This window comes from Triticum aestivum, chromosome 6D (assembly GCF_018294505.1).
Source record: "Triticum aestivum cultivar Chinese Spring chromosome 6D, IWGSC CS RefSeq v2.1, whole genome shotgun sequence".
Classification (NCBI taxonomy): Eukaryota; Viridiplantae; Streptophyta; class Magnoliopsida; order Poales; family Poaceae; genus Triticum; species Triticum aestivum.
This window is the reverse complement of record NC_057811.1, coordinates 84,896,230-84,902,750: the sequence shown is the minus strand read 5'-3', so window position 1 is coordinate 84,902,750 and position 6,521 is coordinate 84,896,230.

The following is a 6,521-nucleotide window of genomic DNA, read 5'->3' as shown; positions in this document are numbered from 1 at the left end:
GCGGCGGTGCTTGGCGAAGGGGGCACCCGAGGCGGCGGCGGCTTCCGTGCCCGGATCGGACTCCGGCGGCGGCGGCTTCGTGCGGGAGGAGGAGAGGCCGCGGACGGGCCGTCGGCTGGGCCTTTGGCCCAGTCGGCGCGGGCGCGTTTTTTTTTTAAGTTCCGCGGAAAATATTGCGTAGAAAAATACATAAAAATCAGAAAACTATGAAATAAATTTTCCCCGTCTAGTTAGAAAATCTAGAATAGGGTGAACATTTTTAAACTCAAAAATAAATATTTTGAAAACATGCATATTTTTTTAATGCAATGAAAATCCAAATAAATTCCAAATAATGATTTTAACATTTTTCCTCCAGTATTTCAAATGTTTTGGAGAAGTCATATTTTCTCCTCTCGTTTATTTTAACATGAAATATTTTTCTGGAGAAAAAAATAATTAAAACCCCAATCCTCGTTTGAAAAATCAAATTTAAAAATTCGAGAAAATCCCCAACTCTCTCTGAGGGTCCTTGAGTTGCTTAGGATTTATCGAGGATTTTGTCAAAATGCAACAAAACATGATATGCAAATGATGATCTATGTATAACATTCCAGATTGGAAATTTGGGATGTTACAAACCTACCCCCCTTAAGATGAATCTCGCCCTCGAGATTCGGGTTGGCTAGAAAACAGATGGGAGTGGTTTTTCCGTAGATCTTCCTCTCGCTCCCAGGTGGCTTCATCCTCTGTGTGGTGACTCCACTGAACTTTGCAAAACTTGATAACCTTGCTGCGAGTAACTCGGCTGGCATACTCGAGAATCTTAACTGGTTTCTCCTCATAAGTCAAATCACTTTCCAACTGAATCGCTTCCAGTGGCACAGTATCTCTCAGCGGTATCTCAGCCATTTCTGCGTGGCACTTCTTCAACTGCGAAACATGAAATACATCATGTACTCCAGACAATCCTTCGGGCAATTCCAGCTTATAGGCAACTTCTCCCATACGTTCCAACACTCTGTATGGTCCGATAAAACGGGGCGCTAACTTTCCCTTAACTCCAAAGCGCTTTACTCCTCGAAGTGGTGATACTCAAAGATACACTCTGTCTCCGACTTCGTGAACTGTCTCCTTTCGTTTAGAATCGGCATAACTCTTCTGCCTGGACTGGGCTACCTTGAGCCTATCGCGAATCAACCTTACTTTCTGTTCAGACTCCTAAATCAAATCTGGTCCAAACAACTGACGGTCTCCAACTTCGTCCCACAACAACGGTGTTCTGCACCTCCTTCCGTACAAAGCTTCAAAAGGGGCCATCGTCAAACTGGTCTGATAACTGTTGTTATATGAAAACTCCGCATATGGCAAATTGTCGTCCCAACTAGATCCATAATCTAGCGCACATGCTCTCAACATGTCCTCCAAAATCTGGTTGACTCTCTCGGTCTGTCCATCTGTCTGCGGGTGAAAAGCTGTACTAAATTCCAGCCTGGTTCCCAACGTTTCATGTAACTGTTTCCAAAACTTCGAGGTAAATTGGGTTCCTCTGTCTGATACAATGGTCCTCGGAACTCCATGCAAACATACTATCCTGGTCATGTATATCTTTGCCAACTTAGCACTGGTGTAAGTGGTCTTCACTGGAATGAAATGAGCCACTTTCGTCAAACGGTCGACTACAACCCATATCGAGTCATAGCCTGAACGAGTCCTGGGTAATCCTGTGATAAAATCCATGCCTATTTTATCCCACTTCCATTCGGGTATCGGCAATGGCTGTAGCAATCCTGCTGGCTTCTGATGCTCTGCCTTCACTCTCTGGCATACATCACAAACTGCTACATACTCCGCAATATCCTTTTTCATTCCGGTCCACCAGAAAGTATTCTTCAAATCCAAATACATCTTGGTATTTCCTGGGTGAATCGAGTACGGTGAATCATGGGCTTCTTGCAAAATCAACTTCCTGATCTCTGGATCATTTGGCACATATACGCGGTCCTCGAACCATAAGGTATCGTGCTCATCCTCACGAAATCCCTTGGCTTTTCCTTTGCTCATCTTCTCTTTTATCTCTTCAATCTCCTTGTCTGTCTTCTGAGCTTCTCTGATCCTTTCCATCAAGGTAGACTGAATCTCCAATGTCGCTAAATAGCCTCTAGGGACTATCTCCAAACATAGCTCACGTAGGTCCTCGGCTAACTCCTGAGGTAACTCTCCTGTCATGAGGGTGTTGACATGACTCTTGCGGCTCAACGCGTCTGCTACTACGTTAGCCTTTCCAGGGTGATAATGCAATCTCATATCATAGTCTTTGATGAGCTCCAACCATCTCCTCTGTCTGAGGTTTAACTCCTTCTGCGTGAAAATGTACTTCAAACTCTTGTGATCCGTGTACACCTCACAATGGTTTCCGATGAGAAAATTTCTCCATGTTTTCAATGCATGCACCACGGCTGCTAATTCCAAATCATGGGTAGCATAATTCTTCTCATGGGGTTTAAGTTGTCGTGAAGCATACGAAACAACTCTTCCTTCCTGCATAAGCACTGCTCCAAGTCCTTGACGAGAAGCGTCGCAATAAACTTCATAGTCCTTGCGTTGATCAGGCAGAATCAACACTGGTGATGTAACCAATCGTTTCTTCAACTCTTGGAAACTAGCTTCACATTCCTCAGTCCAATCGAATTTGGTGTCCTTCTTCAATAGCTCCGTCATGGGCTTAGCAATCCTTGAGAAATTCTCGATAAACCTCCGGTAGTATCCTGCAAGTCCAAGAAAACTCCGGATTTCTCCAACTGTAGTGGGCGATTCCCAACTTGTCACTGTGTCAACCTTGGCAGGGTCTACTGCTATTCCTTCTCCAGAAATAACATGTCCAAGGAATCCGACTTCCTTCAACCAAAACTCACATTTGCCGAACTTGGCATATAACTGATGTTCTCTGAGCTTCTCAAGTACCAATCGTAAATGCTCCTCATGCTCTTCTTCATCCTTGGAAAAGATTAAAATATCATCAATGAATACCACGACGAACTTATCCAAAACTCCATAAACACTTTGTTCATCAGGTTCATGAAATAGGCCGGTGCGTTAGTCGGTCCAAATGACATAACAGTATACTCATACAATCCATATCTGGTGGTAAATGCCGTCTTAGGTATATCCTGTTCTCGAATCTTTAACTGATGGTATCCTGATCGTAGATCGATCTTGGAAAATACTTTAGCTCCTTGCAAGCGGTCAAACAAATCATTGATCATCAGCAGTGGGTACTTGTTTTTGATGGTCACTTCATTCAATCCTCGGTAATCAACAACCATCCTTAGTGATCCATCTTTCTTCTCCACTAGAAGTACTGGTGATCCCCAAGGTGACGAACTTGGGCGAATATAGCCTTTATCCAGTAACTCCCTGATCTGCTTCTTAATTTCCTCCAAATCCTTTGCGGGCATCCTGTACGGTCTCTTAGATATTGGCCCTATGCCTGGCAAAAGTTCAATCAAAAACTCAATGTCTCTATCTGGTGGCATGCCTGACAACTCTTCTGGAAATACATCCGGATAGTCCTTCACCACTGGTACTTCCTCCTGTACAACTCCTGATAAGGAATTCACTTGAGTCCTCTTCGGCATATGACGGGATACATACTTGATCCTTTTTCCTTCCGGGGTGGTAAGCTAAATCGTCTTGCTGGCACAATCGATGTTTCCTCCATACAACGATAGCCAATCCATTCCCAAAATCACATCCAAACCTTGCGATTCCAAAACAATGAGGTCTGAGGGGAAAACATGCCTACCAATGGCCAAAGGTATCTGAAAACATCCTTGGGTGGCCATATACTCTGCTCCTGGCGAGGTTAAACATGGGGCTTTTGAGATCTTGGGTGGACATCTTCAACTTGTTTACGAATCCCCTTGATATGTATGAATGTGATGCACCAGTATCGAAAAGAACGGTTGCAGTAAATGACTTAACCAAAAACTTACCTACTACTGCATCAGGCTGAGCTTCAACCTCCTCCACGCTCACGTGGTTCACATGTCCTTTGTTGAACGGGTTCGGCTTCTTCCCAGAGCTTCCATTGCCATTTCCATTTTGGGGTTCGGGACAATCGGTAGCGTAATGTCCCGTCTTCTGGCACTTGAAACAGGTAATGTGACTTAGATCTCTCTTGGTTGGGGTAGATGAGTTGGTGCGGTTCTCTCCATTTCCTCCTCCATTCCCATTACCATTCTTGGAGCCATTATGGTTGTGCGAACTACCTCCTCCATGGGTATGCTGAAACTGTCCTCCCGGCTTTGGGGTAAATCGTGGCTTCTGCTGGGCTCCAGAATTGTACTTCCCTTGTCCATACTTCCTCTTACAGTTTTCAATCTGCTGTTGCTTCCCTTCAATCATGAGAGCTCTATCTACCAATTCCTGGTAGTTGTTGAAGGTTGCTACCATCAACTGCATACTCAGCTCATCATTCAATCCTTCCAAAAACTTCTCCTGCTTGGCTGCATCTGTAGCAACGTCATCTGGTGCATAACGTGCTAACTTACTGAAATCCTCCACATACTGGCCTACGGTGCGTCCTCCTTGGCGTAGGTTGCGAAACTCACGCTTCTTCATAGCCATAGCTCCTGCTGAAACATGAGCTGTACGGAAAGCTTGCTGAAACTGGTCCCATGTGACAGTGTCAATAGGGTGCGTGGCTGTGTAATTCTCCCACCATGATGCTGCGGGTCCATCAAGCTGATGTGCGGCAAAACGCACTCTTTCCGCATCTGTGCATCCTGCAGTGGTCAACTCCCTTCCAACTTTGCGGAGCCAATCATCTGCTACAATCGGCTCGGTGCTACTGGAAAACACCGGCGGGTTTAGCCTTAAGAAACGGGCTAAGTGATCAACAGGTGGTGGTGGCGGTGGGTTGTTGTTGTTGTTGTTGCCTTGGTTCTGCACTAACACTTGCATTAGGGCATTCTGTTGCTGAATCAACTGGGTGATCTCTGGCGGAAAAACAAATCCGGTGTCGCGTCTCGGAGGCATCTGATAGGTTTAGAAAAGATGAGAATTAAGAATAGAATGAGGTCTAGAGAGAAAACACTACCCATATGCTCATGAGACAAATTCAATCAATATCACTCAATCAATCCAAACAAGGCAAAACAATCGATCTAACTAGCGTTACAAAGTGCTTGAACTATACTACTAAATGGGGGAAAACTACTACTGATATGGTGGTCTTCTAAAAATTCTGATCCGTTGAAGACTCCATGATGTCTGCTCCAGCTTCATCAATCCATTCATCTTCACTTGGTTCCGAGTCGGTGTCGTCGATGATGATGTAGTTATCCAGACAAGTGCATTCGTCGACTTCTGCTTTTGGCACTGGATTTCCCACGAATGATCCAATCTTATTCTCCAGGTCATCAATCTTCCCGACTAGTGCGTTGATTTCTTCCAAGTAATCTTCGCGTGTAGTCTTGAGTTCTTCTTGGAGTTCCTTGATCTTCGTGAATGCCTTCTTCAGTTCTTCCTTGTCCGTGCACATCTGATTCTCCTGGCGACGAATATGTTGGTTCTGCTCCTGGATGAAAGCTGCAATTGATCCATCCTTCTTGGTCTTGATCATCTCCCATTGCGCGTCTCGACGTCCACAAATTTGATAAATCGTATCCTTAAGCTCCTGGTGATAGACTTCTCCAATGCATCCCATGGCGATATGTGCGGCCATGCTCTTCCCTAAACTCCAAGTTGGTGCTTCGAAAACCAATCTCATGGCACTAAACATCCTTCCTGGAATGATAACTTGAATCTTCCAGCTCTCCTCTTCAGGTAAGGTGGCGTTGTAGGTTCCGGTGACGCTTGGTATTCCTATGTTCAAGTACTTGGTGACTTCCTCCAAATGTCGTCCAAACGGCGTATCTTCATCTGGTTGCATGAACTTACTCCTTGCATTCGCCATTCCTAAAAGAGTAGAAAGTGGAGAGGGGTCAGAAATGAGAAGAGAGAAGTTTTCTAGGGCTTAAGCTTAGTGGTCGTGTCCTACAGTCAGCGTGTGCTCTGATACCAACTTTGTAGCGACCAGACCTCAAATGGCCTGTGCTGCTGTGCACCTGTGTCATCCCTGGATCAGTAATGCTGACACGCACAGTACAAATGGAGGATTTATAACAGAGTAGCAATCACACACTTATTACATCGAATATCTCCGAAGAGATTAAGTATGAAACATGGCTTAAGGCCATCTAATAACGATAACAGCGGAAGACTTGGAAGATAAGTGAGTCCATCAACTCCAGCGGCATCACTGAGTATAAGACCACGACCTAAGGCACCTTACTCGTCGTCTGAAAAGTCTGCAACATGAAACGTTGCAGCCCGAAAACGGGTCAACACATAGAATATGCTGGCAATGTAACACATAGAGAGCAATGAACAATAATAATGCTATACTATATGCATATATGGCTGGTGGAAAGGCTCTATGGTTACAGTTTTGCGAAAAGCCAATTTTATCCTACTGCAAAGGAATAAATTTTATATAA